The sequence below is a fragment of the Danio rerio genome, chromosome 8 (genome assembly GCF_049306965.1).
Source record: "Danio rerio strain Tuebingen ecotype United States chromosome 8, GRCz12tu, whole genome shotgun sequence".
NCBI lineage: Eukaryota > Metazoa > Chordata > Actinopteri > Cypriniformes > Danionidae > Danio > Danio rerio.
Genome location: NC_133183.1, coordinates 38,833,766 through 38,845,840, shown reverse-complemented (window position 1 = coordinate 38,845,840; position 12,075 = coordinate 38,833,766). Strand labels below are relative to the sequence as shown.

The 12,075-nt window shown below is 33.4% G+C and overlaps 1 protein-coding gene across 1 annotated transcript in view; it reads right to left on the bottom strand.

Moving 5' to 3' along the window:
• The window catches only part of LOC141375737 (E3 ubiquitin-protein ligase RBBP6-like), a 307,115-nt gene that overhangs the window by 58,711 nt on the left and 236,329 nt on the right, over positions 1 to 12,075 (bottom strand). The window lies entirely within an intron of this gene.

Below are 12,075 nucleotides of genomic sequence, written 5' to 3'. Positions count from 1 at the left end.
CAGCTTCACGGCAGCTTTCTGGCAGGCGTACGCACATTTTTTGTGCGTGTCTGTTTTATTTCCATTGGCGACTCCTAGAGGCAGTTGTGTTAAATTCCTCTCTACAAAGTGTCTGAGCCTTGCAATGGCAGCTGTATGAGACGGGTTCATATAGTAGGTATGTAACATTTCCATACCATACAGTTGACCAGCTAAACATTAAAGCGCAAATTGCAGCAGTCGCAATGTAATCTATTTACTAATCTAATCTATCAATTATTTATTATTATATGTACTGTATTATTCCACTTGTTATTCAAAATAGCAAGTTTATTTATATATTTATATCCGGCGCGTACTGTTTTAGACAATAATAATTAGTGACTGGGAACAGAAGATGAGAACAAATAAACGTTAGAAATAGGTGTTTGTAATGGCAGCATCAGAAGTAGTTCTTCAAAATGTGTATTTGCTAATAATAGCACGCACTCGGCCTGTATCTGGCTCGGAAGCGCCGGTGTCGATTTAACCCAGAACCGGGTAGAGCTCACTCCTCCGCGGTAAACAATTCGCCGTCTGATTCCATGAGATGTAACGTTATGATAGATGCACTATGTAACTGTGATTTTTTTTCTTCACATACTTTTATGTGAGAAGCAATGACCATTCGAATATGGTATAAATAACATGGTAACAAGGTATATTAAACATAAATATGACGTAGAAACAATTTACTAAACTTGAATTATTAAGCATGATTGAACAAAATGTTTGAATTTAGTAATGTAAATGTGTGGTTTTATTTTTTCTAATGTTTTTTTGTGATAAACTTGTGTTCAGTTAAACTGTACATTTGAATAAATGAACTTTTATTATGAAAAGAGGTTAACTTACCCAAGTTAAATAACTTTATTTGATCAAATTGTCAAAATAGTGCACTACTAACTTATATTTTGTTAAATGGTTTGAAATGTGATAACTGTATTATGAAATTTGATAACTATATTACTATTTTCTGTTTTGGTCTTCTTTAGAGAATTTTACACTACGTCACATATATTAATACTGCTTTGCATATGTGGTATTGTATTGATATTATAAACTGTGAAGTTTAACCTTATATAATATTTTAACAGTGAATGAATGGTGGTAAGAGTCAAAGCAGAGGATTAAATCCTTTGAAAGATGCTGCTCATCATGTGAGGTTGGGGAAGGATAAAGACATGCTTACGTGGAGGTACATCAGTGACATCAAAGGTACCAAAGTTTTGTACATGTTTTTTCTTACTGCAGGTAGTCCCCAGTTATTGTTTCATTATAAGCATAGTGTATAAAATGTTAAGATGCAAAAAGGAGTTTAATTTAACACAAAAAAATTAAGTCATGAATGATGATTTGATGACAAGACATTATAAATGTCAACAAATAACATTTAAATAATAATAATAATAAAAAGAAATGTCCTAATTGAAAACCACACTTTAAAATGTTAATGTTTAATTTAAGAGTCTAAAAAATGCTAATATTAATGATTTCCATATTAGTGAAAAGTTAAAACTATTAAAGATTGTACACTATCCAGGGCCTGATTAACCAATGGTTAATAACACACATTGATGGAATAAGCCATTTACACAAATTTTGTCAGACAAGTGATGTCTGACCGACAGAGACAACATAACTAAATAGCGCCAGTGGTGTAGCTTGTAATGCACAGCAACATGTTTTGACGCGATTGATCATCAACTCGAGTTCTAATATACCGTCTGCTGAACTTATTCTTATTTTTTTTCTCCCCATTGGATATCAGATGGGAAATACATTTATTTTTAGGAAACATTTAAAAAAAAATTAAAATAATGCAAATGTTAAATAAAGTCACAAGTGCCTCGTGTGTTTTGATGATGTTTATCTTATTTCTCTAAATAGGTATTTTAAATATATAATAAAGTTATTTTCAAATGTTAGCAACATCTTAATAGAATTCATTTGTATTTATTTATTTGTGACGTTAGTCACTAGGGGTGTAACGGATCACTGTTGATCCGTGATCGATACGGATCACAACCCACGGTTCGGAATGCGCGTGACCCGTAGATTAATAACTTTTTTTGAACTTGTAGGTTAATCCAACATTTATAACAATCGCAGAGAGATCGCCTCCCGTGTCATTCAAATTGCATGAATGAAAGCATTTTGGCTTCCCTGTAAAATATAATGATGACGTTGTGGGACCTACATATGGAACAAAATCAATGCCTAAAGTCTTGAATTAAAAAGCTTGTTGAATATCACAAACTGAAAAAAATAATACACCGTATTAACAAGTTCTTGCATTTTAATGACTTGAATTCCAGGGTTTGTATTTTTAGGTCCTGAATTTTAACATATCTGTTTATTTAAGCTGTGAATATTTCAACGAAAAATATTTCAAACACGTTTTCATACTTAAAAATTTAATAATTCATATTCAATTTTCAGATTTCACTTAAAAAATATTCAATACCCTTTAAAAATACGATGTATAATATTCAAAAGGTCATTTTCAGTTCATTTTATTTCAGTTCTAATATTCGCTTCCATAAATTCAGTGGATCAAATTCGACTGATAAAATTCAACATTACATCCGGGAACTGCAGGAGAAGCAATAGATTGCAGATTGAAGATCGCCAGCTGCTCTAGCTTTCACCAGCAGGTGGAGATGGAATAATGTAAGATTTTTAACCCAGTAAACAGGCGAGAAAAAGGCTAATAGAGGCAAAAAAGTAGCATTTAATTTTGATATCAATGCCTTGGACATTATAAATAATAAAAAGTATGAGTAAAATGAGTAAATGAGGTTTTAGTCATCTATATTTGCCCTTATGTAACGGAAGCCAGCTGGTGATCGCGTAAAGCTCACTCCTCGGATCCAGGGACAGACGTTCTGCAATCTTATCGGAGCTTGTCTCCCATGCTGGCTCGTTACCTGCTCGGACCGGTGCGGTTACTTGCACATAAACCGTCTTTTGATGAATATGATGTTAAACATTGTCTATCTTTATTGACTCTTTCTTCCATAGACGCGAAGTATTATATTGACAGCTAAAGAATATAAACGTAAGAGAAACAGGAGAGGAAATATTATAATAATAATACAAAATAGATAAACATTGACAGGGCTAAGAACAATTACGAACAAAGATTTTCAAAACCAGAGAGATTTTATCAGGATGTCACAAAACAGTTTACTTGGAACTGTTAAACAGTGTTCAGGTATGATTTAAGGTTGGTTATGGATGGGGCGTCTAATTTAAAATAATTTAATATAATGTGCGAATGCATTAAAGGAGCGTCTTCAGTTATTCACACAGAACCGTCTAATATGGCATAACTATAAGGAGTAATGTTTGCGCTGTTTAAACGCAGCTATGTCAGGATTGGGATAGGTTATACATTTTCATCATTTAAATTATTATTATGATTGTTAATATTATTATTGTATGACATTTATTTGGGCTATTGCGCTTAAATAAGTCATCTGTAATTCTAAATTAATATTTCTATTTATCCTTTTTATCACTCTGCCTGTCTTTCTCTTCTTTTTTCTAGTTTTTGGGGTTCTGCCATGGTTAAACGTTTGCAAAATGTCTTAGTTTGTCCAGATTATTGTTTTATTGTTATGTAGCCTATAGGCGAGAAAAAGGTATTAACGCAAAAGTGGCAACGTCGCAGCCAATGATAAGTAATAAAATGAGTCGCCTATGGTTTGATAATAGGCAGTTATAACTGACTTTAATTAGTTTTTATTAAATGAGAAAACCGTTATTTATAACTTTGCAGCGACCGTTTGTATTTTATGATTAGCAAAGTTTATCTTTTTTGCAGTTATTAAACATATAAACTTATTTAAACTGGTTTAAATTTAATATAGTTGTCACTTCAGCTAGTTTCATAAGATTAATGTTTAGAATGCGTGGTTTGACATGCGTGGTTGAGGGGTTCCTGCAAAGCAGCTCAATGTTCATCCTCATGGGGTATTACTGAGCTTTAATCGCCATCCACTGTAGAGAATGTATTTGCTCATTTATTTTATTAACTCTTTTCTGCAAGTGTGTTTTATGATTTCACAAAGTCAAACCATTATGTTTTTATTTTATATTTTGAGATGATCATATTTAAATAAACAATTGCTAGGGTAGCTAATAGTTTCTTTTTTCTTAAAAAAAAAATCAGTAGCTTATAAAATCATAATTTTTGCTTGACAAAGTTGTTTAGGATTCTGGATGCATTTTTGATGTGTTGGAAACTCATAATCTCACACTAATCAATTATATTATCAGAAATGACAGATATAAGAAATCCATTAATATTCATCACTCTTTTTACAATTATACAAGCAATTTCACGCAGACATCAGCTCCACTTTCGGAAATGGTAAACAGCGAGGTGTTATTCATATAAGCCCAAGCATGACATATGCCATGATAAATATAATAATCGAAACACTCTTGTAGGCTATTCTTGTGCTTGGCCAAATGTCATGACTTTCACTTTCATTTTACATTATTATGCACAAGCCCAGATATCATCTGAAACTTTGGAAGAATTCCTATCATATATTGGCAGCCATCCAGCATCTCTTAACCAGTTTGATATGCGGCGCTGGCTCTGACCGGCCACCGGAGCTCGCGGCCACTCGTTCGACTTTGTCGTGAGCAAGCCGCACCGCACATGCATAAAAACGTCAATCATTTCATTCATTCATCAATTCATTCATTTTCCTTCTGCTTTGTCTCTATTTTAGAGGAAAAGATAATCTGGACAAACTAAAGACATTTTGCAAACGTTTAACCGTGGCAGAACCCCAAAAATTCGAAAAAAAAGAAGAGAAAGACGATAGCAAAGTGATAGCTAAAAAGGATAAATAGAAATATTAATTTAGAATCACGGATGACTTATTTAAGCGCAATAGCCCAAATACATGTCATAAAATAATAATAATAACAATCATAATTTAAATAATGAAATTATAACCTATCCCAATCCTGACATAGCTGCGTTTAAATAATAACTGAAGACGCTCCTTTAATGCATTCACACATTGTATTAAATTATTTTAAATTAGACGCCCCATCCATAACCAACCTTAAATCATACCTGAACACTGTTTAACAGTTCCAAGTAAACTGTTTTGTGACATCCTGATAAAATCTCTCTGGTTTTGAAAATCTTTGTTCGTAATTGTTCTTAGCCCTGTCAATGTTTATCTATTTTGTATTATTATTATAATATTTCCTCTCCTGTTTCTCTTACGTTTATATTCTTTAGCTGTCAATATAATACTTCGCGTCTATGGAAGAAAGAGTCAATAAAGATAGACAATGTTTAACATCATATTCATCAAAAGACGGTTTATGTGCAAGTAACCGCACCGGTCCGAGCAGGTAACGAGCCAGCATGGGAGACAAGCTCCGATAAGATTGCAGAACGTCTGTCCCTGGATCCGAGGAGTGAGCTTTACGCGATCACCAGCTGGCTTCCGTTACATAAGGGCAAATATAGATGACTAAAACCTCATTTACTCATTTTACTCATACTTTTTATTATTTATAATGTCCAAGGCATTGATATTAAAATTAAATGCTACTTTTTTGCCTCTATTAGCCTTTTTCTCGCCTGTTTACTGGGTTAAAAATCTTACATTATTCCATCTCCACCTGCTGGTGAAAGCTAGAGCAGCTGGCGATCTTCAATCTGCAATCTATTGCTTCTCCTGCAGTTCCCGGATGTAAAGTTGAATTTTATCAGTCGAATTTGATCCACTGAATTTATGGAAGCGAATATTAGAACTGAAATAAAATGAACTGAAAATGACCTTTTGAATATTATACATCGTATTTTTAAAGGGTATTGAATATTTTTTAAGTGAAATCTGAAAATTGAATATGAATTATTGAATTTTTAAGTATGAAAACGTGTTTGAAATATTTTTCGTTGAAATATTCACAGCTTAAATAAACAGATATGTTAAATTTCAGGACCTAAAAATACAAACCCTGGAATTCAAGTCATTAAAATGCAAGAACTTGTTAATACGGTGTATTATTTTTTTCAGTTTGTGATATTCAACAAGCTTTTTAATTCAAGACTTTAGGCATTGATTTTGTTCCATACCTACATAAATGCTTTTGGCTATTAAGGTGTTTTTTTGTCACTGTTTGTTTAGCCTGCATTAATGCATTCATTATGGTAAGAATAAAATCACTGTTTAATGAAACAAGATGCTGGTGAAAGCAACTACATTGTGTAACCAACAGATGGCGACAAACAAACATCAAAACTATGTAATTGAATAGGTTTTCAAATATAATACACCTACAGTATAATGAAACATGAAGTTTTATGTGTGAATTGTTGAATCATTAATTGAAGATAAATATATGTTGTGCAAGATTTCTATATATTTTGCATTATCAGCAACAGTAGCAAAGATCATATTTCATATTGAATACTTTTTTTTAGCTGGTTATTTCCTGATTTTTTGTTTTTATTAAAATTACAGGTTCTATTTTCTGTTTGTTAAAAGCAATGTTTTATGCAGTAACATTTTTGTATAAATGGAAAGCAAATTGTCTCCTCCCTTTTTTGCTGATCCAAAAAGTGGTCCGATCCATAACTCAAAAAACGTAGAGTGATCCGAACTGCAGATTTTGGATCCGTTACACCACTATTAGTCGCCCTTTCCCAAACCCTGGTTAGCCTGTCGATTATCATTTGCCACAACTAGCGCTACTTCACCCATATTCTCCTACCTCATGGCTCTGTTGAAGAGCATTTAATAGGTTGCACATGTCTTAATAAAGGTTGCCTCCCTCTCTTTAAAAACATTTTTTTTAGAAACTAGGCATTTCCTCTTAGCAAATAGTCAATATCATATATTAGGGGTGTAACGATACACTCAGCTCACGATACGATGTGTATCACGATATAGTGTTCACGATTCGATATGTATCACGATATTTGGAATAAAAATTGAAAATTTAACTGAAATGCAAATTTTACCAAGTAAACTATTTTTTATGTATTTCTTTTGTTTCAACTTGTTAAACGGAACCTTCTTTTAGAAAATATATTAAACAGGCCTGTCTCTGGAAAATAAAACAATTTAAAAACTTCTTAAAAAATATTATTGAAATGACAGAGACAAAATTAAGGAACAATTTAAGTAAAGGTGCAAAAAAATAAGCTTTCTATTCAATTGAATTTAACAGTGAGAGCTTAAGGCTTTGCTTGGTCACTTGCGTTTTTTGTGTGTGCAAAAAAAAATCTACATTTTCAGGTAATCAGCAGTTCTATAAGATAATCCTGAACTTATGTGTATCTGTCTGAGAGGTTTTTATGGATGGCTGTCTTCATGTTGGGCATGAGTGACAGGGTGGCCGTCTTATCATTACACAGGACAGTCGTGACTCTTTTTAGCAGTTTAGGCAGGTTTACTATAGGCTCGTTTGAGGTGCGCCTCGCCTTGACTGCATTGTAAACGAGAGCAGGCGTGCGCAGTAAGAGGAGGGCTCAAAAATTACATCAGAAGTCGGACACCTGCCGAATCTCGCTGTTAAGCCACCTGGAAACGTCACCAGTGGCGGAGATCTCGTTCGCGTTTTTTATCGCAGACGAATGACCTCATGAAAAAATACTATGGTGATTTATAGTAAATATTATAGCATTTTTGAACATGTTTATTCAGTATTGTGTTGTGTTTATAGTTGTTGTGATACCAGAAATATAAAATTTAAATAGGCTATTTTATAACATGGTTCAAAAGCACAACAGTATACATTACTATAGTATTTTTAATATGGGAGTGGATGCAATAGAAATATCACTGTTTTTACATAAAGATGGTCAGAATTACAGAAGATGAACAGCTCATTAACTAAAAGGGTGTATTAAAAATATAATTCTGTATATTCAACAAACATTAAAAGAATAACAAAATAAACAGCTTATACAGCAAGAAAACTTTCAAGAAACCTAATTTGGCTACATTATAAATGAAGTAGCCATAGCAAGATGCTTTTGAGTGACAAGTCATGACAAATGTTTGTTTGACAAATAAATTCTTAGGGGGTTAATTATATTGACAAGCTTATTAGGTCTATATAAACTGCTTTTACTCCAGCCAGACTAAAATAAACAGCCCAAGACTTTCTCCAGAATAAAAACTATTAGACTGTAGGAAAAACTATCAAAATATTCTTGGTCTAATAAACATGACTTTTGACTTCACATACATATATATATATATACATATGTGTGTGTGTGTCTTGTTTACTACACCCTTTTCACTTCTCATATGAAACCACACAAAGATAAGGCATAATGACAAAACAGTCTGATTATCTTTGTATTTCTGAATATATGTATATATTGGATTGACTTTAATGGAATAATGCTGCATAAAAATTACAATACAAAATTCACACAAACATACAAAAAGTGAAAATGACAACAAACAGGACTTAGAACTGAGAGAGAAATACACACACACATCCTAATGATTTATTAGTAACATTTAGTTATATTACATAGGTCACGTTATGTTTTACAAAGATGTGTTTTGTTTTTGTTTGTGTGTAAATCTAAATAAATAACCATATGTTATGCTCTTTATGACTTTTTTTAAAATTATCAACGAAAAAACAAAAAAAAAGTATTCAACAAATCCAGGTATAAACCTTAGTAAAACAAGATAATAAAGTGTAATGTGTCAGTCTCATCCAATCAGCATTAAGCTGTGTCGTCAGCCAGTCGTTTCCCATCATGCTTTTGGTAACGCAGTCTTTTGAGAGCAACTGCGGCCAACTGCTCTATCCGAGGTACCCGCCTCACGATCGCGAGAGTTTTTTGGCGCACGTCAGCGTGACATCAGAGCGAGGCGAAGGCAAGGCGGACACATTTCTAACCGGCATGCATCTTGCGGTGATCACCGGTGATCCATTCTGCGCAGATTTTGGCCAAGTCAAACGAGCCTTATTTCTTCGGCGTCGCTGATGTCGGCGCTATCAAGTGTATCATGTTGACGTGCATTTTTGTGTACCTCTGTACTCAAATTTAGCTTTAAAGGGTTAGCTCGTCGTAATCATAACTCTAAAATCGATATGATTGTTTAAATAATGTGTACGTTTTCGGTTTCATTTACACTGCTAAGTGCTGTTCAAACTTCCCACGCTGCTCCTGAAAGATCACTCTGTTCCACAAACTGAATGTTGTTTACTACTTTATTAGTCACAACCTGCAGGTTCTGTTCACTGAAGCAGACGCGCGCGTATGGCAAGCCGTTTTAGCATTTAAACCTTTGTTCTGACTATCCATAAATATATGTAATTCATATTTAATTAAATTCATTTAGAGATATCTCTAATTATATTTTGACTAGTCGAATTATAATTATGACTAGTCAAAATATAATTAGAGATATCTCTAAATATATTTATGGATAGTCAGATCAAAGGTTTAAATGTTAAAACGGCTTGCCATACGCACGCGTCTATCATAGTCCGCCCTTTGTAGTAACAGCTCACGGTCAGCTCATGTCATGTGTGATTTTGCGGCCGCCAATACATCATATGAAGACAGAATGATATTTTAGGGTGAATTGTACCTTATAAATACAGTATGTGACTCTTTCAACACCATTAGGAGGTATCCCTGTCGCTGTGCAAAGTATGTAAATCACTGTGAAGACTTTAAAACTTAGGATGTGTGACCCAGTATGCGTATCAAAAAGCGGACGAGTCTAAAGCAATTACTGTACAACCGAAATGTTGCCAGACGTCTGATTTTGAGAGGATGGGCCATCCTCTATTTCAACTCCACTCATCTTGGTTTGCTAACATTACTGCTGCTGCAATCTGAACTCACGTGCGACAGCAGGTGGAACGTAGCTCACGTGCAAACAGCTCAACTAATAAGAGAAAACGGACGTCATATCGTAATCATATCGTCATAACGCCACGATGCATATCGAGACATTTTTGCATCGCAATAAATCGTACAACGATAAATCGTTACACCCCTATCATATATTATTATTATCATTGTATTTAAATTGTCAGAAAATGTCACCATGTATAAAAAGCATGCAGATTTTTTCCTTTCCTTCTTTACTTTTTTTAACTAAACAGCATGCTTTAATTGGTGAAGTGCTTGTAAGTTTTGAAATAACCTGCACTGAATTGAGCGGACTGAAGTGTAGTATTTGCCGTAGATCAAAATGAGTGAACAAGTGGATTTGGCAATCACAAGAGAAAAAGAGGAGAGGGTGCATCTTTATTGAGGCATGTTTCATGTATTCACTCCTTCAAACAGACCCATGATGAGGAGAATGAGAGTATAGAAGACGTTATGGTAATGTTATGTGCAAGCTAGCATTAACCAGGTGGAGGATGCTAATGGCAGTGCAGACTGGATTCATCGTGTGTCTGAGGGCGTACTCGCACTGTACAGTTGCCATGAACCAGGCTGAAGCATGCTTTTCCCCCCTTCCGTCTCCCCCTACGGCCTGCACTCACATTGCATTCGTGCCTGGGCAGTCTTGTCAACGAACGTGCTGTTCAGTAAGCGCTCTCGCAAAGCACAGTGGAGAATAGTAATAAATACCTTTTAAAATATATATTTTAGTACTGCTTCAGTTAACTTGAACAAGTGTACTTATACCATCAATTTTCATTTTCATAAGAAAATTTTCATTTTCTTAAAAAATAAGTTAAATCTTTGTAGACTATATATATATATATAATTTATTTAAAAAATGTGGGCAATATATTATAGATTTGTTTTGAAAAAAATGTATTCTATTCTTATTTTTTTTAATACAGACCTCTTGAGTTCTTAATCCGGGCCTGACACTATCAAATAGTAAAGTATTAGATAATTGTTTTGGGCCAGTTTCCTGTACAGTGTACTTTTTGTGCACTATTAAACCAACATAATGAATTTTTTCAATGATTTAGTTTCTTCTGTATCAGTTTTCACTGTTTGTCCAGAAAAGTTTGTGATGCATACTCTGTGGAGTCAGTGTTCATGTGTTGACAGAACTGTTTTTATTTGGCAGAGTTACAATTTTAATCTTGTATAAAAAAAAAGTACCTTGTGTTTAATTTTAAAACATTGTTCTGCACGATATCACAACATACAATTGTAATTTTAGAGTGTGTCATGTGGAGGAGTTGACCTTCTCTCCTGTAACAAACATGAAAAAGCAAAGGTAGGGTATATTGGATTTTATTTTAAAAATTGGCATATTTTGAACCGTATGTAGTATTAAATATAATGTTTAATAATGTCTGTTTAGCACACACTTGAGTTGTTTTAGCTTTATTTTCTGTGTTTTGATTATGTTTTTCAGTCTCTTCATGAGCCATTATCTTTGAATTCTGAACAGAGTGAGCTTCAAAGAGGTTTGTCTATATAATTGTCTTTTAAATGTTGACCTGAAGAGATATTTTCTTATTGTTCCTGTATCTGTGCAGTTATTTTTATATAATAATACATTTAATATGGGTGTAGCGATACATTATTATATTGAGAATCGCAATATAACAATTCAAAGTTTTTTCTTTAGATTAGCCTCTATTCACACGGTGAGTATTATGTGTAAGATTAAACGTTTACACAGTGGCAGTATAAACTACTGTTGTTAAATGATGAAAATAATGCAAGTTGAAATCTGATGATGACAAATGCCTGGTTATACCAGTGAAAATGATCTATTTGCATGTGGACCATAAGAGAGTGCAAGCATACATCTAACACTCATCTTCAGAATTTTGAATTTGTATTCTGATGTCATCTCTGTCCTGTGCATTAAAGACCAATTTAAAGTTTAACATGCCAGATCTATGCAAAATTGAGCATTTTAACCATTACTAGGCCTACATATTATAATAATATTGTTTTTTACCACATTTGAGAAATAACAAATATTACTAATATTTAAAGCTTTTTTTTTTATAGCTTACAATATTGAGATATCAAGAGAAACAATGTCAAGTTTGCTGACCTATCAATAGGCTATTGTTTTAATATCTGTGTGTTTGCTCATGGTTTAT